At 36.8% G+C, this 26,548-nt stretch overlaps 1 protein-coding gene across 12 annotated transcripts in view; it reads right to left on the reverse strand.

The window, feature by feature from the left end:
* The window catches only part of DTNA (dystrobrevin alpha), a 325,085-nt gene that overhangs the window by 146,609 nt on the left and 151,928 nt on the right, over positions 1 to 26,548 (reverse strand). The window contains exon 1 of one of the 12 annotated variants that reach the window (XM_037508666.2): positions 21,576 to 21,746. The exons of 9 other annotated variants lie outside the window; for them this stretch is intronic. The gene's annotated coding sequence lies outside the window, so the exon portion shown is untranslated. Of the gene's footprint in view, positions 1 to 21,575; positions 21,747 to 26,548 lie in introns of those variants that run through there. 2 more of the 12 variants (XM_037508669.2, XM_037508671.2) reach the window with 2 other exon arrangements.

Consider the following 26,548-nt stretch of genomic DNA (forward strand, 5'->3'; position numbering starts at 1 on the left):
TTTAAAGCTCAAAGCATTTTTCCATATGTTACTTCATGTATGGAATTTTACTTCCAAATGAAGAACTAAATAAATTGTGCTAAATAAATCCCAAGGGTTTGTTAGAGCTTTTCACTACAAATTACTCATCCAGCAGTTCCTTCGTGGGCATTATCTACAATGTGCAGCTTTGCTAAGCACAGACTCAGCTGGGGAGCAAATGCAGAACTTGCCTTTGCTGTGTTTGTGGACAGACTTCAAGAGCAACTTGGACATCCTGTAGCTTTGGAAAGACTAGTGGGGACATAATGTCCTGGTTCAAGCAAATGCCTACATTTATTTTTGGAACCATTTCTTGGAACTGTGGAGAGATGACATTTTTTTTTTTTTTCAAACAGAACCAAGGACAGGAAACAAGGAGGTTAGGGCAATACAAAACTTAAGGTCTAAGAGAGCTCTACTAAATTTATCTAGTGTGGCCTGGACGTTTAATCACTAGGTAGAGTAAATTCTCAGCAGGTATAAATAAACTTAGGTCTTTTTAGATTATCTGCTTTGGTTGGGGATCTGCCAGACCTACAAAGGCCATTATTCCAGGTTCCATTCATGTCTCTCCACCTTGAATTTCCTGTCTCCTGTCTTTTCTTTATGTCCTAATTTAGATTATGTTTACTTTCTTATCTTTGAGGTATGCTATGGAAATACTCTTTAAATGACAATATGGGATAGGCTTAACCTTCTTCAAAAAAGTTAAAAATATTGGGGTTGAAATTCTTTTGATATATTTGAATTCTATAATTATATTTTATTTTTTAAAAAATATTTATTTTGCATAGAAAAACTGGGGTGTAGGCCAGAAGTGTGGGAGTAAGAGGATTCACCAGAGACAGAATGGGGATCAGAACAGGCAAATCTACTGAAATACAATGCTGAGGGAAGCAGTGGGTGAGAAAGGAGAGGTCTGCTGTACCATGTGGGTATCTCCCTGGCCAGGAATTGAACTCAGGTCATAGTGGTGCTAGTGCGATAGCGCTGGGACTTAATCCCTAGGCCACCAGGGAGTCCCCCTATACTTGGTTTTAATGTTGGAGACTAAGCAATATTTTACTTAAAGTACTCACTCTGACATATTCCCTTTTTAACTCTTCTCAAATCAGTGTTCCCAGGGGAGTAGAAGGAAATGAACAACTAGATGTTTAATTTGGAAAGTAATCAAGTTTGTATTTGCCCCCTTAACATTTCTCACACATGCAACACTGAAAGTCTTTATGTGTCCCTTGATTACAGGTGAAGTTACCATAAGAGCTTAAGAAAGACAAACATTTTGAAAAGGAGGTTTGACTAATGGAGTTAGACACACCTTAGTTCAAATCTCCCCATTACCATGCACTGCCTGCATGTTTTTTGACCAAATAACTTAAGTTTTTCTTACTTTCAATTTTCTTCCTTGAAAGTGGACATATAATTTACCTTACATAATTCCTCATGGACTGAATGAGATAATTTTATGACTTATCTGGCTGGCGTTGTACCTATTTGGCTGTCACTGACATCTGTCATACAGTCTTTACAACGTTCTCTTTCCTCCATTTCTCCTGTAAACTGCTCTTGTAATTCATCCCATGAGATTTATGTGGGGATAAATTTGTTTCCATTCAGTCATAGAAGTAGACGACGAAGCCAGACTTGAGGGTCTGAGAACCCCACCACTCTGGCCATGGTGTCTGTTTAGGGCTATGATCACAATCCAAGCCAGTCTTTGCCATTTACTTGAGGGGATCTTGGTTGAGTTACTGAAACAAAATTTGCTGCTGAAAATAGGAAGGTGGTTATATTCGACTTAGGGGTTGCTGGCAGTTGCCCCTCCTGCTCCTTGGAAAGCCCCTGTCCAGAAGCTAGTGAGAGTCACAGATATGGTTGAGCTGTTTGAGTATGAGTCACTGAGAATAAAGCTAAGCAGGCACAAGCAGAGCCTAGAAACAGGAGAAGACAGATCTTTGGGGATGACCTCTGAGTTTCTGATCTCATCTGGTCTGGAGTCAAGTGTACAGAGCTTTTTTTATTTGTTATTTATATATATTTATTATATCACCCTTCATTTTTGTATAATGTATGATTTCCCGTGAAATTCCCACCACCAATTCACTCGTGCACCATCACTATAGTGCCTTGTGCTCTTCCCACCCCTGTCCTGCTCACAGGTCTGCTTTTATTTAGATAAGGAGATTCCTCCTTTTAAACTGGTTGGAGTGGAATTTCTCACTCCTGCAGAAGGAGCCAATTACAATTCCTGTCTGTTCCCTTGCACTACTTTTCACAAGTTTAAGAGAGGGCCTTGTTTTTTATCTTTATTTCAAAATAATTTTTTCCTTAATTCCTCAGTATTTAGAAAAAATCCAAAAATTATACAAAAGAAAATGAAAACCATACTATGTAACATTTTGGTTGTTATTTTTCTTGTCTTTTTCCCTCTACTGAGCTGTGTTCACATGGAGTATTCAATTTCTGATTCTTCCTTTTAAACTAATTGATGCACAGTACTACAAAAGTGCTATATAGCCACTGAATTAAATATAGAAAACACAAAAAAATTAAATAGAAAAATTAATATATTATAGATAACCATTACAAATATTTTGCTTATTTCTTTCTCTTTTTTTTTTTTTCAGTATCAGGATTAGATGGTAAACGGTGTTTTATAAAAAGCATATTCTCTCTCACAAAACATTTTCATAGGACATTTCAGGTGGTTTTCATAATATGGATGTAACAATTTATTTAACAGTTCCCCATTTTTAAGCATTTATTTTTACAAAATATTTGTAATAATATTGTGATGAATATTCTTTGTCTATAAAGTTTGTGTAAAATATTTCCATTTTATATATTCATAAAAGTAGATATTCAGGTCAGTGATTATAAGCATATTAAGTCAATTAACATATCGTCAAACTGCTCTTCCAAAAAATTTGTAGCACTTTCCACTACTATTCCACCCACATAGATACAGCTAATAAACACATAATAACCTTATGATACAGCTTGATAAACACTCTTTTGGTAGCTGTATAAGGTTTCCTAGTTATGGAACAATTAGCTATTTATTTTCCTGTTACAATACATTTGGTTGTTTCCAATTTTTCACTGTTAAAAATAGTGCCAAAAAAGAATTTCTGTATGTAAATCTTTCTATCTTTTTTCCTGTCTATTTTAGATTATTTCTTATGGTGATTCCATAAATGAAATTTTTATTAAATGTTATTTTCATAGGCATCAATACTTTTTGATAATGAAAAATTGCTTTACAGAATTTACACTTCTAATAAAGTATGGAAATGGCTTCCAGCCTGATTGACATTGTGTATTTTCACTATCAAAACAAACAAAAAAACAATATCTAAAAATATTTACTGATTTGAAAGTTGTTATAGTGTTTTATTTTTAATTTTCGATTAAAAGTGAAATTTATTATTTTTCATATTTTTTTACTTTCATTTGGCTATTAGTGCCTATTTGTCTTTTCTCCTTATCTTAGCAGTTGCCTATGTATTTTGCACCAGTTCTTTATATATTGATGTTATTGACTAATATCTCACTTATGTATATTAGATAAATACATTAGATATTGACATTTTTTTCCCAAGTACTTTTGTACATCAGGATAGTTAATTTTCTCTGATAAGTATACCATGTGTGAATAATACATGCTCTGCACTTACAGGGGAGACAGCACAAAAAGGTTGTCAAATTTTGTGCTGCCTTGAGTTAGGATCACAGTATCTACCTTTTAGGACTTATGTAAGGCTTAATGATACCTCAAACATAAAGTTTTCCATGCCTTGAGTAAGGCAAGTTCTTGCCATTCTTAAATACTAATTATTTACTTTCCTTGACTACTATTTAAATGGTAATTTGTTACTGACATTTTTTGATATACAGAAATTTAAAATGTTAATATTGTCAAATATACCTTTTCCCCATTATGTACCTTCATTTCTATTTTTTTTTATTGTGGTAACATTAGTTTACAATAATGTATATGTTTAGTGGAATAAGTTCACACTTCCTCAGATGTATGTTACCATATTGCAAGATACCCAAAGAGCCTTCACCATAGAGAACCTTCATTTTTATGTTTATAAGAACACTGTCCTCTCACAGATAATTTACACAGTAAATACATGTAGGTATTTACTTAAGAGGAATGAAGATATATATGTATCCATTGAAAGATTTTTACATGAATATTCATAGTGGCTTTATTTGCATTTATAATAGTCAAAAACTGTAAATAATCCCAATGTCAAATCAGCAGATAAATGGATAAACAATCAACAGGGCAATTAAAATGACCATATTATTGTTATATGCAACAACACACATTTGAAAATAATTGTTAATTGAAAGAAATCAGATGTAAAAAGTGTGTGAATATCTACTGTGTGATTCCATTTGTATAAAATTCTAGAAAATGGGGCCTCCTCTGGTGGCGCAGGTGGTTGAGTGCAGTGCTGTGAAGCTGTCTGCAGTCTCTGCAGTGCCAGTTGGATCCCGGCTGGCTGGCAAGGGTCCCATGTGGCACAGCAGAGCTCTCCTGCCTTGCCTGCTGCTCCCCTCAGCAGCGTACTTCATCAGTCTGCCTGTTCTGTTCCCCACTCTGTCTCTGGTGAATCCTCTCACCCTCCTGCACATCTGGCCTGTGCCCTGGTTCTTGGATAAATAAATAAATAAATCTTTAAAAAAATTCTAGAAAACACAAACTTATCTATAGTAACCAAAAGCACATCTGTAGGGGTGGATGGGAAGACATTCCCAGGGGATGTGAGGAAACTTTTGAGGATGATAGAAATGTTTATCATCTTGAGTTTAGATATGTTTTACAAGGTATACACACCATGTCAAAAATATGAATTTAGTTTATTGTCAAGTAGATCACAATAAATCCATTTTTAACATTCTCTATACTCTTCTAATTCTTATGGTTTGATTTATTGTATTTAAGTTTCATTTAGTTAGTATGAATGAAGACCTTTTCCTTCCCAATATGATTTACTGCAAAATAGTAATAATCTTCCTTATTGATATGTATTTCTTTTCTAGTATATATTAGCACATATACTAATATTTGTTTATACTCCAGGATTTTTTCTGTATTAACACCCTCTGTATTTATAGATCAACTTAGTTATAATTATAGTTTTATGATACACTTAATAGCTGGTAAGGAAAGCTTTCCCTCATTTTAATGTTCTTTTCTTGCTAACCCTAATCCTAAACAAGCATCTTCAATCTTAGCAATACTTTCAGAAGAGAACATTTTAACCCAAAGTATTATCTCAATATAATTTAAAATACCAAAGGTAATAAATGTTGCAATTCAGAATGCATTTTAAGGAACAGTATAAGCTAGAGCACATCCAAATCACATCACTGCTCACTGAAATAAAGAAGCAATCCTTACTGAAAAAACCTGTTGCTGACAATCATCCACTCTGGTTCCTTTTCTACTACTTAGATTCTGATCTTTGATTCTTGTGGAGAATTATCTGGGGAAGAGGAATTTTGATGTCTCTGGGAGATAAGAAAGATAGTAAAATCAACAGGCAATTTTGTGTCAAGAAAGGTTTAAAGAAGAAAGACTATGTAGAATACGAAGACAAAACATACATCTAGAATAAAGTATGAAATCATCAGCGAGATAAAATTATATGTTTGGTTATTGCATGAACATGGGATTCAGAAACTCAATAATTTACTTTTATTGGTTTTACATAGGCATAAAATGCCTTTGTTCCCTTTTGGTTTTGGCCATTTGAATTATTTTAAATTTAGTCATTTTGAGGTTAGATCATTTCCTTAAATTAAAAAAGAATTATTTCATGTTTTTTATCTTAGTTTATAATATTGGGAATTGTTATTGTTGACACTTTGCAAACAGTAAATCACAATGCAAATGTTATTTATATGGTTAATAAAAGCTTGTTACTTCTCCAGTTAATAAAATACATTAACAACATTTGCTGAAATTACTTTGGAGACCCTGTAAATCACTAACATCAACATATTCTCTAATGATTGAAAGAAACTATTGACATTTAAGTTTGTAATGAAGTAGCCATCTGAGATGGGAGTGACATAGGAGAGACAATCTCTGGAAGATTTTCCACCCTATCCCTTTAGCCAGCCCTTCCCTACTAACAGAGAAGTAGGTCTGTTTGACTTTCTTCCTTGTCTTCTTCTTGGGGTAGGTGCCTTCCATATTTACCCAGTGACATCATTATTTAAAACACTCTGAAGTAACTCTGCGGTAAAGACAAAAGGAGCTATAGGGGTAACAGGCATAGAAGACAAAACAACTTCTGGATACTCAGACTTGAGGTTTTACCTTGCCCTCTCTCTTCTGCAGCCTCTTGCATCCCTCTGGATTCCTCACATTTCTTCTGTCCAGTACCATCGTGTCTTCAGACCTCCATTACCTTATCTGTTGCCCATTTATCATGCATGACCCACAGCAGTGTCATTCTCTAAGAATTCCAGCACAACACAGCTGTTGCTCCTGCACTGCCTGTATCTTTGTTTAAAGATCTTTAATAATTCCACATCTGTTGACATTCTTATTTCAATGAGATTTCAAGTAACCTAATTTTCCATAAAGTTCTTTTTTGTACAAAGGATGACAACCCACTACCTCCAAACAATCCATATTAAAGGGAAAATAGGTCTGAATCCAAGTTTTTGCCTGGTTGGATCTGCCAGGCAAATCCACGTTCTGGTTGGATTCTGCCTGGAACACCTGTGTGACCTTGAGACTGTTACCTATCCATCTCTCATGATTACATCTGCAGTCTGATTCCCCTTTCTCACTGCCAACTGCTTACTAGTTCCCTTAGGTTATGCAAAAGTCAGGTCATTTAATTCATAGCAAGACAGCAATGAACAAATGAACATATTATTCAAATACCAAGTATGGAAGGGAATTTCACCTGCTCTCCTTGGTACCATTACTGGCAGTCATTCTCTGTCAAAAGGTCAGAGCTATGTAGATTTGTGTATGGAACACTTCTATGAGGCACATTTTTGAGGTGAAAACTTCAACTGTGCTAGTCAAAATGATTGATAGTATTAAGGTAGAAAGAAGTTCCCCCCAGGTTACATGGGGCATATTCATAAACAGCTTTACTCAACTTATATAAGAAAAATACAGATCTGCCTTACTATTTCTGAGTAGTGTGGAATGACAAACACCAGAATGTCTCCTAAATCTTATTAAATAATAATCACTAATATGTATATGAATTTACTATTTTTCAGGTACTCTGTAAGCACTTTACAAATATTATCTCTTTATATACAATAGACTTAAGTTGATTAAAAGTAAGCTAGGTGGTATAATTATTGAGCACCACTAACTATGGTTCTTTCTTATTATCTGTAGGACTTTGGGGAGATAACTTAACCTCTCTGGCCTTAATTTCTTCATCCATAAAACACAGATGATTAAAGCACCTAACTCATGGAGTTGTTGTGAGGATTAACTGAGAGAAAATAACTACTTATGCATATTCAGTGATTTCTGTGTGTTAGACATTATTATCAAAATGAGGATTAATTAACTTACAATTAAATAGCTTAAGGAAAAACACTTAGAACAGGATCTAGCACGTAGAAAGTGTTCTATTTCATTACGTTAGAGAACTCTCTGGTGAGGTGCCTCTGTGTGACCTGTGTGTGACCTGACTCATCCAACATACTAGAAAGAAGTCCATGGTCAGCACATCACCCCTTTAGGCTGGCAGTTACTGCATAAGTATTCCTCACAGCCAGGATACTATAAGTCCCCTCCAGTAATGCCCCTTTACTCCCTTAGCTCTTCAACGTCAAGACAACACTCAACCTCCACTACCTTCTCCCCTGCATTTTCCCCAATGCTCTCCTTCCACCACAGTGATCATAAGAGTTTGGAAAAAAAATCAAAAGTAACTTCTTAGAAATCATGGAGATCTTTGATGCTAGAAGAATGGCTTATACTATTTCCATAATCCATAAATGAACGTGGACATACTCCCAAGGGAAGAACAGAAACAACTAAATGGGGCAAAGAAGGAGAATAAAGGCTTACCCAAACCAAGAACTCAGAAGACTGCTTTTACTATGATAAAGGGAGTATGTTTTTGACTTTTCTAAAAGATCCTTAATCATATTTCTTTAAAAATTCTTATATGTTGGAAAGAAAAAAAATCACTATCAAAAACATCAACATTTAAACAAAAGTTAAAATTTCATAAATCCAAAGCTCCTCTGCTATAGCACATTCCCAAACGATATTATGATATTGCACATTTCAAGAACATAGATTATGTTCTGTCCTATTAGGAGAACTTGCATATTATGAAATATGCCCAGTTTCCTTGTCCACAATAGGGCTGCACATAGCAACTGATAATTTTCAAGGAGGCTTAGAAAGATAAGTCCTCTCTCTCTCTGACTTACTGTAAAGACAGGCAACTGAGAAAGCACCTCTCAAACTGACTCCTTTTCAAATTCTGCATTCACTCCCTGAGCTCAGAATCTCCCTTATCCTTGTTCTAGTTTGTAGCATTAACTTCTTCACTTATTTCCATCCATCCAGCATAGCTTCCTCTAGTCTCCTGATGCCACTATGAATTTCTTCATCCATCTATACTCGTTCCTCTAGTCATGCTGCTGCCAGTATGAATTTCTTCAGATGAATATGCATTCCAGATTATTCCAGGAAAACAATTTTTTTTTAAAGATTTATTTATGTAAGCATACAGGAGCTGGGGTGCAGGCCAGAGGTGCTGGGGATGGGAGGATTCATCAGAGACAGACTGGGGAGCAGAACAGGTGGATCTACTGAAATACACTGCTGAGGGGAGCAGTGGGCAAGACAGTAGAAGTCTGCTGCACCATGCGGGTTACCTCCCTGGCCGGGGATCAAACTTGTGCTGCAGCAGCTACAAATAGCGTCATAGTGCTGACGCTTAATCCCTTGCACCACCTGGGAGGCCCCTCCAGGAAAATAATTTTAAATTCCATAGAAGAGAAAACAGGATTGTGAGCGAAAGTAGAAACTCAGCATGGCTAAGCAGGGCTGCATCTGGCCTGACATTCCAGCCTGGCAATTATTGGCAGTATAGTTTTATCATTAATAAAAGAGGGCAATGCTTGCATTCTAGATTGTGGCAAGAATTAAATAAAATAATGCATGACAAGTGCTTGGCCTAATGCCAAGTGGCCAGTATGTAGTTATTGTGATGGTGATGTGATGATGAAGGATCTGATAAGGGTGGGGATAATATCTAGCCTTGGAACATCTCTTGCATTTTAACTTACATGACTAACTCATTTCATGACTAAATTTACATTTCCAGAGATTTGATTCTCATCCTCCCTGGTGTTTCCTCTTCCTTTCAATAGTCTCCTATATAATACTTTTACATTTTATCCTGGTGCTTCCTTCCTCACAAAATATTTTCTTACCCCCTCTCTGTAACATCAATTCAATTATGGTACCTGAGTGTGAAATAATAAAAAGGAATATATGTGTATATATATATATATATATATACATAAATGTATAAACATACATTTTTCTTGACACAAATATTCAATGTGTTTTTTAAATAAATGAGAAAATGAATGAACATTATTCTTAAGAATATTTTCTATAGAATATTTAAGCATACCACATTCCTCTGGAAAATATTAAACTTACAGTCACCAAAATCAAAGGATCTCTTTGATCAGCATTTTTGTGAATGGAAGGGAAATTTCACAAGGAATATCCACCTTCTTGACCAACATCATTCTAATTCATCAGAGAAATTTGAAATGCATCCCTACATTTAATAGACTCCATTTGTTTATTTTTATTTTTAAAGCTATACTGTCTAATAAAATAGCACTAGTCACCTATGACTATGTAAATTTAAATTACTCAGCATTAAATAAAATTAGAAATCCAGTTTTTTATTTGCACTATTTCAAGTGCTCAGTAGCCACATTACCGTACTGGATTGCTAACATAGAACATTTCTAGCATCACAAAAGTTTCTCTTGAACAACACTGGTCTGTCACTACCCTCTCCTTTACACCTAAATACTAGGTTGCATTCAAGACCAATAATTCTTTGCTCATCCTTATATATATTTGTCCAAAATCAAGGAATGTATACAACACCAAAAGTGAACCATACTGTAAACAAAAGACTTTGGATGATTCTGATGTGTCAATGAAGGCCGTCTGTTTTTTTTTTTCTTTTTCTTTTTTTAAAAGATTTATTTATTTATACAAGAACCAGGGTACAGGCCAGATGCACGGGAGGGTGAGCGGATTCACCAGAGACAGAGTGGGCAGACTGACAAAATACACTGCTGACAGGAGTAGCAGGTGAGACAGGAGAGGTCTGCTGTGCCATGTGGGATTCTCGCCTGCCGGTCAGGATCAAACCCATACTGCAGAGGCTGCGGACAGCTTCAGAGTGCGGCGCTCAAGCGCCTGAGCTACCAGGGAGGCCCCAAGGCTCATCTATTTTAACAAATGTACCACTCTGTGAGTGACGCTGTATAGATGTGGAGCAAGGGAGTACATGGAGATCTCTTTACCTCCCTCTCAATTTTATTAGAAACCTAAAACTGATCTAAATAAAGTCTTAAAAAATAGTGCTGTTCTTGGGCTTCCCCGGTGGTGCAGCTGTTGAGCGCTGGGTTGCGAAGCTGCCCGCAGCCTCTGCAGCGCCGGTTCGATCCCCGGCTGCTCCCCGGTCACCGGAGGAGGGTCCCACATGGCGCGCAGACCTCTCCTGCCGCCCGCTGCTCCCCTCAGCAGTGTACTTCGGTCCTTCTACCTGCTCTGCTCCCCACTCTGGCTCTAGTGAATTCTCTCACCCTCCCACGCTTCTGAATGTACCCAGTGCTTGTATAAATAAATAAATCTTTTAAAAAAAAATCCCCTTAAAACAAAATAGTGTTCTTTTTCTTATTGATTTATGAGACCTCAATATATATTATGGATACTCATCTTTTATCTTTCATATAGGTTGCAAATATTGATTCTAGTTTGCTATTTTTCTTTTAATTTTGCTTAGAGCTTTTCCCAGAAGTAGTAACTTTTCTTGTAATCATTCTTCTATGGCTTCTTCCTTTGAAGGTACTTGCTTCTTCCTCAAGTTCTATATATATTTTTAATTACTTTCATGGATCCACATTTTATGTTGGAATTGTCAATCTACTTGGTAATTTCTTTCATATGAGGACTAAATGGAGGCAAGTGGTTTTTCTGAGTATAATTTTTTTCCCAGGCAGCCTAAGTTAATAGATTTCAGACGGGGGGGGGGGGGGGGGGCGGAGCAACATGGCGGCGAGGAGACGCTGCGAGTAAGATCTCCCATTAAAAAAAGTGAATAGGGAGGAAAAGCGGCAGGTCCCAGTGAGAACTGGGACACGGAAGATAAACGGACGACTCCAGCAAACTGCCCGAAGAAGAAAGTGGCCATAAAAGAGGACTAGAAGGGAGGGAAGCGCAGAACCCTGCTCCCCTCCCCCGCCCACAGAGGCAGCACTCTCCGACCGGCAGAGAGGAAGGAAACAACAAACCAAAACGGCCAACAAGAAAAACGGACACAGCAAGCGGGACTGTGAGTGGAAAGGAACTATTGCAGCCACCACACCCCGTAACGGGAGCTGAGGCGAACCCTGCAGGATCCGCTGCGGAGGTGAGCTCCAGGAGCCATTAAAGAGAGCCCCGCCCCCAGGAGGAGACCAGCCCAGCACACAGCCCCGGCCACCCGGTAAGCTTGCGCGGAAAGTGGCGCGGATCCAGACCGGATCGCAGCTGCCCAGGTCCCCGCGCCTGCGACCTAGGCTTGCGGGGAGACGGCGGAGGCCCTCCCTGAGTGAGCAGGAACAAGGCGCCCAGGCAGGGGAGCGGGATTCAAAAGGCGCCATTCCCACGCCACTGATCTGGGCTACAGCCCGCGTCCTGGAACTGAGGGCTTTGGAACTGAGACCCGGGGCACGAAATTAGGGGCGTGGGTTCCCCACGACGGTGGGGCACAAGGCAGACACAGCACCCCAAAGCCGTTGAGGTGTACCCTACCATCCCCGCTCTGCTCCCTGTCCCACGGGGTGGAAAATCAGCTCCCCAAGGGCTCCAGGAGAGATCTCTGGCGCCACCTAGCGACTTGACCCCAGCACAGGCTACTGAAGGAGCTAGTGGCCAGCTGGGGAGTTAGCCCACACCTGGCTCCTTCCGAACAAGTAGTCTGAGCCCACAGGGAGAGCGAGCACCCACAGCTGGGGCAGACCAGGCACGCAGAAGAGTGTGCCTGAGACCAGACGCGCAGGGAGTGTGTCCCACATCACCATTTTAGAACAGGGACATTTCTTCAGTAAAGACTACCTGCAGAAGGCTTCCTCAGGAGCCAGAGGTGAGCGGGAGAAGTTCGCCCACGCCAGACCCCTCTGGCCTGCAGTCCAAGCCCAGAGGGGAGCAGGAACCCACCGCCGGGGCAGACCAGGCGCACAGGGGAGTGTGTCCCCACATCGGCATTTTAGAACAGGGACCTTTCTCCATTAAAGGCTGCTTGAAACTGACAGATGACTCCTGGAAGAACCAGAGGGGAACAGAGAAGCCCACCCAAGATGCCGGCCAGTCCCAACAACACAGTGTCCCAACGCATACGGCAAATTAGAAAACAGACAGTAGGGAGGAGAAGAACCACACGCAACCTAGCAACTCTCCAGAGAAAAAGCACACCACAAAAAGAAAGCCAGCCCCAAGATTGCAAAGACAATAACTTGGAAGAATTTCTGAGCCTTCCAGAAAGAGAATTTAAAATTGCCGTGATTAAAAAACTGACAGAAGTCATAAAGGAAAACAATGATAAGGGAAAAATAATCAACGATCAGAAGAATGCAATTGAGTCCCTAGAGAGGGAAAACAATGGTCAGAAGAAAGAAATTGAGTCCCTAAAGAGGGAAGTAAAAGAAATGCAGGAGATCAAAGAATTAATGGAAGAACTAAAGAATTCTGGGAAAAGCAATGAAAGCAGAATAGATGAAATGGAAGAACGAATAAGTAATCTTGAAGACACAGAAATAAAAAGAACCAAAACAGAAAAGGAAAGAGAAGTACGAAGGAAAAAGAACGAAGAAAGACTTCGGGAACTATCTGACTCCATGAGGAAAGGAAATATAAGAGTTATAGGAATACCAGAAGGAGAGGAGAGAGATGTAGGAACAGAGAAAATATTCAAAGAGATAATTGAAGAGAACTTCCCAAATGTGAAGAAGGAGCTGAAAATTGATATACAAGAAGCAAGAAGAACACCAAACTTCCACGACGAAAGGAAAAATACAGCAAGACACATAATAGTAAAGCTCCCAAGAATCCAGGACAAGGAAAAAATAATGAAGCTGGCAAGAGGGAAGAAACAGATAACATTCAAAGGAAAACCAATCAGGCTGACATCAGACTTCTCCGAAGAAACACTACGGGCAAGGAGAGAGTGGAGGGACATAGTCAACAGACTCCAAGAAAACAGATGCCAACCAAGAATACTCTATCCCGCAAAGCTCTCCTTCCTCTTTGAAGAAAGAATATGGACCTTCCCAGACAAACAGAAACTCCGGAATTTCATTGCAACTAAACCCCCACTCCAAAAAATACTACAAGGAGTCCTAAAGCCAGAACCTCAGAGGGACGAATAACAATGAAAGAAGGCCAAAAAAAAAAAAAAAAGTTATTAAAAGAATAAATAAATAAAATCAAAGGAAAGACAAACACAATGGCAAATACAGATGTTAACATATCAATATTAACTCTAAATGTAAATGGACTAAACTCTTCAATAAAAAGACACAGAGTGGCAGCCTGGATTAAGAAACAAAACCCAACCTTTTGCTGTCTCCAGGAAACACATTTAGCTACAAAAGATAAAAATAGGCTCAAAGTTAAAGGATGGAAAACAATCCTACAAGCAAATGGACCAAAAAAGAAAGCAGGAACAGCTATACTTATATCAGATAAAACAGATTTCAAACTCAAAAAGATAAAAAGAGACCCCAATGGTCACTACATTATGATCAAGGGGACAATACTTCAAGAAGAAATAACACTCATTAACATATACTCACCAAACGAAGGAGCACCAAAATATATCAGACAACTGTTGTCCTCTCTGAAAACAGACATCAGAGAAAACACATACGTAGTGGGAGACTTCAACACACCACTATCAACAATGGATAGATCAACAAGACAAAAAATAAGTAAAGAAACCAAAGCTCTAAATAAGGACCTAGAGCAATTAGGCTTAACAGACATCTATAGAACACTAAACCCCAAAAAAACGGAGTACACATTTTTCTCAAGCGCACACGGATCATTCTCCAGGATCGATCACATACTGGGGCACAAGACAAACATCAACAGATACACCAAGATTGAAATCATATCAACCATCTTTTCTGACCATGAAGGCATCAAACTAGAAATAAACCATAAAAAGAAGGCAAGGAACTTTCCTACCTCATGGAGATTAAAAACCACACTACTGGAAGACCATTGGACTAATGAGGAGATCAAAGAAGAAATTAAAAAATTTTTTGAATTGAACGACAAGGAGGACACTAATATCCTAAATGTATGGGATGCAGCAAAAGCAGTAATAAGAGGAAAATATATAGCAATAGAAGCTCACATCAAGAAACAAGAAAGAACGCAAAGAAACAACCTCATCTCGAAGCTCAAAGATCTAGAAAAAGAACAACAAAAAAACCCCAAAACCAGTAGAAGAAAAGAAATAATAAAAACCAAAGCAGAAATAAATGAAATTGAAACTAAAAAAACAATCCAAAAGATCAATGAAACCAAGAGCTGGTTTTTTTATAAAATCAATAAAATAGACAAACCCCTAGCCAGGCTCACAAAGGAAAAAAGGGAGAAAGCACAAATAAACAGGATCATCAATGAAAGAGGAGAAATCACAACGGACACAGCAGAAATCAAAAGAATAATCAGTAACTACTATGAACAGTTATATGGAAACAAGTTTAACAATCTAGAGGAGATGGACAAATTCCTACAACTCTACAATCACCCAAAGCTAGATAAAGAAGAAATAGAACACCTAAACAGACCAATTACAATTAGCGAAATTGAAATGGTAATAAAAAACCTCCCCAAAAACAAAAGCCCAGGACCTGATGGATTTACAAATGAATTCTACCAAACATTCAGAGACGAATTAGTGCCTATCCTTCACAAACTCTTCCAAAAAATTGAGAAGGAAGGGACAATACCAAACACGTTTTATGAAGCCAACATTACACTAATACCAAAACCGAACAAGGACAACACAAAAAGGAAAACTACAGGCCAATCTCCCTAATGAACACTGATGCAAAAATCCTCAATAAAATTTTAGCTATCAGAATCCAACAATGTATCCATAAGATAATTCACCACGACCAAGTTGGATTCATTCCAGGGGCACAAGGATGGTTTAACATCCGAAAATCAATCAACGTTATCCAACACATCAACAAAAAGAAATATAAAAACCATATGATAATATCAATAGATGCTGAGAAAGCTTTCGACAAAGTGCAACACCCATTCATGATAAAAGCCCTTGAAATTCTGGGGATACAAGGAACATACCTCAACATCATAAAGGCCATCTATGACAAGCCAACAGCCAGTATCATTCTCAATGGTGAAAAGCTGAAAGCAATTCCATTAAGATCTGGAACAAGACAAGGATGTCCACTCTCACCATTGCTTTTCAATATAATACTGGAAGTCCTAGCCAGGGCAATAAGAGAAGAGAAAGACATCCAAGGAATCCAAATAGGAAAAGAAGAAGTCAAACTATCACTATTTGCAGACGATATGATATTATACATAGAGAACCCCAAAAACTCCACAGAAAAGCTAATTCAACTCATCAATCAGTTCAGTAAAGTGGCAGGATACAAAATCAACACGCAAAAGTCAGTAGCCTTCCTATACACAAACAATAAATCTGAAGAAGAAGAAATCAAAAAGACCATCCCTTTTGTTATTGAAACAAAAAAAATCAAATATTTGGGAATAAATCTAACAAAAGAGGTAAAGGACCTATACAAAGAAAACTATAAAACACTGTTAAAAGAAATAGAAGAAGACACAAAGAAATGGAGAGACATCCCCTGCTCATGGATTGGAAGAATAAACATTATTAAAATGGCCATCCTACCAAAAGCAATATACAGATTCAATGCTATTCCAATCAAAATTTCAATGTCATTCTTCAAAGAAATAGAACAATTATTGATGAAATTCATATGGAATCACCAAAAACCCCGAATAGCCAAAGCTCTCCTGAAAAAAAAAGAAGGGAATGGAGGCATCAGACTCCCAGACTTCAAACTATACTACAAAGCCATAATCATCAAAACTGCATGGTATTGGAACAAGAACAGACATACAGACCAATGGAATCGAATAGAAAATCCAGAAATAAACCCACAGATTTATGGTCAACTAATCTTTGACAAAGGAGCAAAGAATATGCATTGGAGCAAAGAAAGTTTGTTCAATAAATGGTGCTGGGAAAACTGGGTCGCTACATGCAAAAGAATGAAGCTTGACCACCACCTCACACCATACACAAAAATCAACTCAAAATGGATTAAAGAACTAGACATAAGACCTGAAACCATAAAATATATAGAAGGAAATATAGGCGAAACACTACGTGATTTGCACATCAAAGACATCTTTACAGACACATCACCCAAAGCAGTGATAGTGAAGGCAAAGATAAACAGCTGGGACTACATCAAATTAAAGAGCTTTTGCACAGCAAAAGAGACAATAACAAAAACAAAGAGAAACCCCACCAACTGGGAGAACATTTTTGCACCCAACACTAATGATAAAGGACTGATCACAAAAATCTGCAAAGAGCTGATGAGACTCAACAACAACAAAGAAAATAATCCAGTCAAAAAATGGGCAGAAGAGCTTAAAAGAAACTTCTCTGAAGAGGAAATGCAAATGGCCAACAGGCATATGAAAAAATGTTCAACATCACTTGTCATCAGGGAAATGCAAATCAAAACTACCATGAGATACCATCTTACACCAGTGAGAATGGCACATATTAAAAAAACTAGCAACAACAAATGTTGGCGAGGGTGTGGAGAAAAAGGAACTCTTCTGCACTGTTGGTGGGAGTGCAAACTGGTCCAACCACTGTGGAAAACTGTATGGAGATTTCTGGACCTACTAAACATAGAGCTTCCATATGATCCAGCAATTCCACTCCTAGGTATTTACCCAAAAGACACAGAAACCTCAATTCCAAAGAACACCTGCACCCCTATGTTTATAGCAGCACTGTTTACAATAGCTAAGCTTTGGAAACAACCCAAATGCCCAAAAATAGATGACTGGATCAAGAAGATGTGGTACATATATACCATGGAATATTACTCAGCATTCAAAAAAGATAAACACATGCAATTTGCAGCAACATGGATGGCGCTGGAAGGGATCATGCTCAGCGAAATAAGCCAAAAAGAAAAAGAAAAATACCGGATGGTCTCACTCATAGCAGGAATCTAGAAAACTTAAATAAGGGACCAGGAAAATGAATAACTATAAGAAAGTGAAAATCAAAATCAACAAAAAACTATGAACCAGAGACACTTTTAGGGGGGCAGGGGTGGGAGGGGAGGGATTGGGGTCAGAATGGGGGGCTGCAATTGTATGGGGAATATAACAATAAAATTTATTAAAAAAAAATAGATTTCAGACATAAATAGTTCTTACTTAAAACAAATAATTTAAAATTTAAAATTATCTTTTTAGACAACTAAAATAATGAAATGGTGTAATAGTAAACATTTTCATAATGTACATACTAGGTAGTTATCACTATAAAATGTATCTAGCTAATGTATTCATGAAAGTGAAACCAACTGATTACCCTTTTGTGTACTAAATTTGCAACAAATAGTCCAATTCTAGCAATGAATTTACAGTTTTCCTGTTAGATAGTGGTCCACACAATGTGCAATCCTTGATAAATTCAATAATAATTGATGAAAGCCCCTATTGCTTATTAAACAAGGTAAACATTTTATTTTAGTCTCTGATAAGAACATGCCAGCACAATGGTTGTTAGAGATTTATAAGTGTCATTAATAGAATTAATTAAATTTGGGAGTAAGCATCTGAAAATAACACCACCCATTTGAAGTTTTCACTTTCCTTCTAAAAACATTGTTTTTAGACATACAGAGCTGAGAATTTTAGACTGTCTTATTCTCTTAATTAATCATATTGTCATTTTCATCATCATGATCACATGGTACCATTGCTATTTTTCATTTGAAACATTTGCAAATATTTTAAAAATGAGTCCAATTCATTTCATATAAAGCAAAATACACATTTGCAAATGAAGTTAAATGTTTAAAAACAGCAGCTACTAAAAATGAAATATCTAACTGATATTGAGTCATCATTCATTGGTTTGATCATCTATTTTAGAAATATTATCTTGGGGTTCAAAAATTATCATTAATTTTATTGAAGAGGCTATAATAGTCAATACAATTCTTCATAATGACTCTGTAGGACATCTATCTCCTTAACAGAGGTAAATGTTTGCTGCTAATTAAGCTATTTGTGAGAGACTTGGGAGCTCTAGAAATTAAAGCTAAAATGTTAAGAAACACTACCAATCAATCAAAATGAACAATAAAGCATGATTTAAACAAGGATTGAATAAAATGGGATTCAATTTAAACTTCTTGGCAAAATTACTCATTTAAAGCAAGTACATCAAAAGTCACTTACTCTCTTAAGAACATAAGTTTCAAAACAACTATAAAAGGAATTTCTATACAACCATTATGGAAAGGCAGTGTGAAGATTTCTCAAAAAACTAAAAAAAGGACTACCCATATGATCTAGCAATCTTTCTTCTGAGCATGCTCCTAAAAGAAATTGAATTAGTACCTGAAAGTGTTATCTGTTCTCTCATACTCATGTCAACAGTATTGATAATAGCCAAGATACGGAAATAACCTAAGTGTCTGTAGAGAGATGAATGGATAAAGAAATTGTATATATACACAAAGGAATATTATTCAGTCTTAAGAGGAGATCCTGCCATTTACAATAAGATGGATAAACATGGAAGATATCGCATTAAGTGAAATAAGCCAGACACTAAAAGAAGAAGATTGCCTGATCTCACTTAAATATGAAATCTCACTTAAATATGAAATCTAAAAAAGTCAAACACATAGTAGTAGAGAGTACAGCAGTGGTTGGGGGGCATTGTAGTTATTTAGGATCAAAAAGTCTAGGGATCTACTGTACAACATGATGACTATAGTTAATATTGTAAACTGGAAATTTATTAACAGAATAGATTTTTCTTGTCACACACACAGATGATAGTTATTTGATGGGAAGATATGTTAATAAACTTAACAGTGGAAACTTTTCAAACCATCATCTTCTACATATTAAATATATAAATATGCATATATATATACTTCTTAAATATAATGCAATTTAAAAGGAGCTTCTATTTTATGGACCTCTCAGTTTGGTGACCTCAGAAATGAACACATATGTGTGCTGTAGTGTCAGGGGAATGAAGACCACAACAGTTTGAGTATATATTGACTTTTACACACTTTTAGCTCTAATGTCTAAATGAGCTGACATCATAGGCTACAACAGCAAGAAGTGAAATAAATTCAACTACATGAATTTGTTTTCAATTCAATAGAAAGCAACTACGTTTTATCATGTGCTTGAAACATGCTAACTTTTTGCTAATTTCATCTCATCCATACTACTCTATTTGTATAGAGATTTAATTCATATCAGTGCTGATTGCAGAGAAGCTTAATTAATAGATCATTTATGCTTTTATCTTTGGCTTTTGTCAGTTTTTCTTGTATTTTCTCTCTGTGTCTCTGTCTTTCCCTTCTTTTCTCATATCTCCCTATTTTTTCTTTAATAAAAACAGACTGCTTTCTGCCTTGACTATTGACAGTATTGTGTATTACACATTTTATAATATTTTACCAGGCACTGCCTTTCACCGATTCTTAAGAACTTCCTATTCTTAAGTAATGACAACTTGTGTTTATGAAAATATTCTACATTTTGGAGGACATGCTCATAGCTCATTCTGTATTCAAAACAACAAAAGGAAAAAGAATGAATTGGGTACAAAGCAGGGGCATTTTATAAATGTTAGGAATTATTATAATGCTTTTGACATAAATCATGGCAAACTTTGTTTTAAAGAATGATTGTAATTCCTTGTTATGAAAACTAGAGAAACTTAGGATATGGCAATGCAAATCACAGAATGTAAAAGAATTTAACAAAATCTGAGTTTACTTTTTGAAGAGTAGTATATGAGTGAACTTGGCGTAATTTATTGGCTATTTTTATATCTAATCAGTGCCAGTAAGTGGGAAGTTGTTGCTCTTAGTTTACTAAGAAAGCATTTTTCAAAGGTTTTTCTATATGAAAATAGCTCAGCTGGACAGTGAACACACTTGAATAACAGTAGGGATCTGCTAGTGTCTAGTTAGGTTTTGTCTAAAGCTGCCAAGACAACTTTGTTAATGAGAGAATTGAATGGATTAGTCCTTGGCTAAAATATTAAAGTAAATCCTAATATGTCATGAGAAAGTCAAGTATCAAACATCACAGAAACCATGAATAAGGTACCAAAATAAGTTACTCTTCTCTAGCTTGTTCTGTGCATATCAAAATCTGACCCCTCAAGGAAGCTGCTCCGTGATGTGTAAACAACACCGGGGAGGCTTCTGTGCTCTGGGAATTGTTGCTTCACTGAATTGTTTACATTCAGCTCTTACCAGCCTCTAAGCAAGAGTTCATTTTTATACTAACCCAGATTGTATTTACTTCTATTTTAAGATCCTCGAACACACATACACCACTGTACCCGAAAGAATAGCGTACTGATGGAAATTAAATATGTTGTAAAAATTATAGCTAAAACCGAACTGTTCAAGTTGGATGAGGCTGGCAGTAATATGATGAAAGGAGGGGGGGAAAGCCCTGATACAATAAACAGACTAAATAAATGCTGGAGAACTTTGTCCTACTGCTTAATTTAGTATAAGAGACAAGCAGTTTTGGACCAATGCCACTTATAAGGTGTCCTCTAAGAAAAGTGGACTGTTTTCAAGAACAAAACAAGAGAATACCTTGCTGGGTTTTACACTGATCTGAAGACACTAATTATTGCATTCTTATTCTTTTGCCATTTTCTTTCTTTTACTTGCACACACACCTTCACACTCTATCACAGAACTATAAAAACTCACAACACTTTAGGCTTTCAAATTAGAAACAGATGAAATCGGAGGTGGGGGAGTTGGGGGGCAGGACAGTAGAAATTTGTCCTGTGCCCTTGTGGGGGTGGGGATGGGGGTGACAGTGAAATTCCACCCAGAAAGTTATGCCAGTGCAACAGAAGAAGTAAGAGGAGTTCAGTTTCATAGATTCAATTGTACCTTACCTGGTTTTGTAGTTAAATGCACCAACATGCCCCTAATTCTTCCTCTCAAGTACTACGTATGCTGAAAGCTATAGTATTTGACCTTACACATTTCCACAGAAGAAACTCCAAAGTAACCTTTAACTTCAATAAAACGCTGTGTTCATTCTTCCTCTTGTGCTCAACACACAGCAATCTAATACACCTCATCATGTGGTCCGTTACCATGGTAGCAATGAATCCAGCTGCTGAAATACAAAAGACTGACAAAAAGTTGCTTTTTCCCCCTCCACCCACCCTGAGAAAGTCAGATTTTTTTCCTTTTATGACAAATCTAATTTGAATAAGTTTCTGTTGCTGACTCAACTTCACTAGCAAGAAAAAATGAAGATGAATATCAGAGGTATAAGAATAAAAGGTCTCCCTAGACATTTAAAAAACTAATGAAATTACTATATGCATTTGAAATTACTATATGCATTTTAAAGTTGCCACTAATCCCTTGAAATACTGAGCATTATTTACTACTTCTGCCAACCAAATATTTTTAAATGCTAGTCACCAACTCATTAGGAAATGCAGCAATAATGTCACAGCTACTTTAAAAATAAAAAAAATACATTAAAATATTCAGTAAACACAGATGCTGAAAACACTACATCAGTATTTAAAGGGCTAGTCTCAATGTATTTTTCTAGAACAAGCTTCTAATCACAGCTCGGGGTAGGAGGTAAAATTCTGCATTTTCTTTTCATCAAAACTCTGTGTTTCATCTTATGTAAGCAGATTAGATTTCAGTTATATTTAAATTGTTCATATTTGTATCTGTGGTGATCCAGCCTTTGAGAATTCACCAAACTATTACTTGGAGGCTCGATTTGGAGAATAATAGTCCTGGAGTTCAGACAATAACAACTATGGGCAATCCTGGGACACCCCCTCCCTGCCAAACCAATGGCAGCTTACTTAAGATTTAGGGAATTAAACCTTAGTTAGCAGTTGGGAGTCCTGGGTGACTGGCATTTCACCTTAGATGAGCCTCTGTCCTTCCCTCAGCACATGCTCCATGCACAGCTGGTGCTGCCCGTCCCTGGGGCTGCTATGTCCCTAGGGCTTTGAACTGCCACCCTGCAGCTCCACACAGCCTTGTTGACATACCAAATTTAGCTCATATTTCATAACAATTTGTTTACATATTTGTCTTCTTTCTTTAGACATGGACTCTCCTAGGAAGGGGAACACTGTCTTATTCATCTTCCAATACCAAGACAGCAGCAAAGGATTTGGTGAGGTGGACTTGGCGGCCATTTCTTGAATGGAGAAGACAGGGAATGAGTACTTCCCCTCAGTGCAGTGGAGGAAACCTCAGCTCCTCTGGTCTGTGTTCACAGCATTCCCTGCTGGGGCTAAATCCTTAAGGGACCACAGGTTTTTTCTTAATATTCTATACTGCAAAGGCAGGCAGGCAGGCAAGAGGAGCTCTTTAGAAGAGCAATTATGGAGTTTCCCAATCGGGAGCTTGAAACTTATCTCTCACTCTTTCTAGTTTTGTGATCTGGATAGACTATTGAGCCTTTCTAAATCAAGGTTACTCTACTGTGAAAATCTTACTTTGAAGATTTAATGAAGAACAATTAAATGAGATGGCCCAAGGAAAATATTAAGCACTGAACCTGAAAATCATTAAGCGCTTAATAAATTACTAGTTTTTTTTAGTAAAAATATTTATGATTTTTTTTTTTGAACCAGAGTGATGAGAAAGATCATTGACACCTGATTTTCTACTGGTGATTAAAAAAACTGTCATTGTCAACCAGATGTACATTGTCAATTATAAAACTTCACAATACGAGTTTGGGTGATGACACAGTGACCATTTCTGGCAAATGGTGAACTTTTCTTACCCTCATATACAAACCACTTAGGATGGATGGGTAATCAAAAGGTTATACATGTTCACCGTGTGAAACAGAGTGTAGTTAGAGTATCAGACTTGGTAGTTGGTTTAAAAATTTTAAATATGAAAGAAAAAAAAACATTATGGAAAGCATTTCGTTTTGATACTTAGGTTGGATTCTCAAATTTGTTAATGATTTTTTCCAAATTAAAATGGGGTGCAAAGAATCTTCATTATAAAGAGCTTTGGGAATAGAGATTAAAATATTAATCACAAATTACATTTTTAACAATTTACTGTTGTTGGATTAGCGGTAGCCTTGCAAAGGTCACCTTGATCTGTAACAAGGGCTATAAACTGCTCACCGATATAGACTTTTAGCTGCTTTTCTTCACAGTTATCTAACTCAGGAAATTACCTGACACCAAAGCAAATTGCAGAGGAAAATTAGCATTAAAATTCCTTTGAAGGCTATATAGTGCACAGAAGCAGCCAGGGGTTAAAAAAACCTGTGGCAGAAAAAAACTTTCATCCTAGGAAGTTGCCAGATAGGATAAAATGAATGTTGCACATCGCACAATTTCTCTATGCTTAAAAAAAAATTCCAACAACAAATCAGTAGAGATTATTAAAATAGCTTTGCCACTGCTAAAACCCTGAAAAATCCTTAAGTGTTGTGACTTATGATGACATAGTCCTATACAATGTGTAAGTAAGGCAGAACGGGCATAAAGGAAAGAAGTGCATACATAGCTTGGAAAATCAGCACCCCATAATCCTCTTCAATATGGCTGATGAAAGAAGGGCTAATAGAACCACAATTTGAATAATTTATAACTATTCTCATGTGCGGCTGGCTGAAGACTCTTTCACTGCTTGCATTTATTTCTTTGGGAATATACTTTGTGCCTATTTTTCTCCTACAGATTGAGTAGGTGTCTAATTATTCCTCATTTTCTAAATTTAAGAGTATCATTTATCTGGTTAATGTAGACTACTACTAAAGCATTTAATATGATTCGCAAACATCCTTTGTCAACTGCTTGATTTTCTCCTCTACGTGTATTGAAGATGATGTCAGTATATTTGGTTTCACAATGTTCTAAATTCCCTTTTACAAATGTTGAGATTAATTTCTTGCTCGGTGTGAACAAAATTTGTAACAAAATCTATGCTGGTGTGACCTACTTAATTTCCTATAAAAAATCCAGCCACCTAGGGAGAAACAGTTTTTGTGACATAATGCTTCAGAATAGACCCCAGGAAGTTGATTTGCCAAGCCCTGGCCCCATAGAGATGGAGGGGGTTTATGAGGTTATATTTGTTTCACTGCTCTATATTCAGACATGAGGGTACCTAACTTCCCACAAACTCAAAATAACAACATGGGCTCAGAGGCCATGAGCTTGAACTAAGAAGTGTGCTACCAAACACTGGCTGCAAAGGTTAATGACATTAAAACAAGACAAAGACACTTGAATTTCTGCAAATGCAATTTTTCAGTTCACATTTCAAAATTATTTATTTTGTAATACCCACAAAGATTTTTATTGTTAGAACACTGGTTTAAATCAAATAAGAAAACTTGTTAACAGCAACAAAAAAGAGATTGTGATCTATGGAACAATTTTTTGCAAGCACATAGTTTCTTGGGCTGCTTTGAGCAGCTGACCTAAAAAATATTAATCGGATTAGTATCTTTTCTAGTCATGAAAATATCTTATGAAAGGACAAGGCTGTTGCAAACCATCTCAATTTATATAACTCAATATCAAGATATTCTATTTTACTCTTAGATATTTTAAAAAATGCACTGCTTTTTTGAAGTATATTAATAGTGCTATAAATAATAAGGATTTCTTTGTGTTTTTCTATTGTTGACACATTATAGGAAATATCTAGTTTTAAATAGCACTCGAAAGTTGATGACTACTTATCCTACAGATAACCTATTGTGAACTCTAAATCATTTTGCCTTACTCACTTATGGAAATTTATTCCAAACTTCAGCTTTTGTCTTTTTTTATCTCCTCAAAATTCATAACCCAGTGATATTCTGGATTTTTCCTAGTGAAACCATACTAGGTTTTTAAAATTAATAGTAAATAGTTACACTTGTCTACTTTCTCACTAAAAGGTAATATTATATGTCCATTGTAGAGAAGTTGAAAAATATAGAAAAAATAATGAAATAACATAAAAGCACACGTAACTAAGTGATATCAGGTGTTGCCAATACTGGTAATTTAATATACTTCTTTATATATTCAAAACTCTGATGTTTTGAATATTTTGTGTAGTGAAAACATGTAATATAAGCACAGTATGGTATTATTTATTATTTATTATGGTATTATTTATTAATATTTATTCTTTGAAAATATTTTTAATAGTCACACAAAATTCTGCAAGTTGGTTGCAATAGACTAGCCATCCCTATTGCTAAATACCTAGTTAATCTTTTCCAAATTTCTTTAAGCAATGTAACTTTGTATATGAATTTTTGGTCATATCTCAGGTAATTTGCTTAGAATAGATTCTTGTGGGAGAAGAGGGTATTACTGAGTTTAAAGTAGTAAATCTGGGGCCTCCCTGGTGGCACAAGGGGTTAAGACGCAACCTATGCAGCTCACTGCAGCCACTGCAGCACAAGTTCGATCCCTGGCCAGGTAACTACACACATGGCACAGCAGACCTCTCCTGACTCGCCTGCTGTTGCCCTTAGCAGTGTATTTTGGTCGATCAGCCTGTTCTGTTCCCCGCTCTGTCTCAGGTGAGTCTTCTCATCCCCCCAAACTCTGGCCTGTACCCCAGTTCTTATATGTATAAATAAATAAATCTTTTAAAAAAATAAACTAGTAAATCTAAGCAAAGAATTTTAGAATTGTCTGGATCCAAACCTACAATTTACTATAATACCTCATTTTATTGATGAAGAAACTGAGGCCCAATGAGGGAAAATAACTGCCCCAAAGTCCTACCATAATTTTCCTAGCACTAGGACAGAAACTGGTTCTGTAACAGGGTGGTCCCCAGGAAAGGGGGAAGTTCCAGGTTCCCTGGAACCCTGGACCTTCCCCCTTTCCTGGGGACCACC

This window comes from Talpa occidentalis, unplaced genomic scaffold (assembly GCF_014898055.3).
Source record: "Talpa occidentalis isolate TD23 unplaced genomic scaffold, MPIMG_talOcc4v2.1 talOcc4.13, whole genome shotgun sequence".
In the NCBI taxonomy this organism is placed as follows: Eukaryota; Metazoa; Chordata; class Mammalia; order Eulipotyphla; family Talpidae; genus Talpa; species Talpa occidentalis.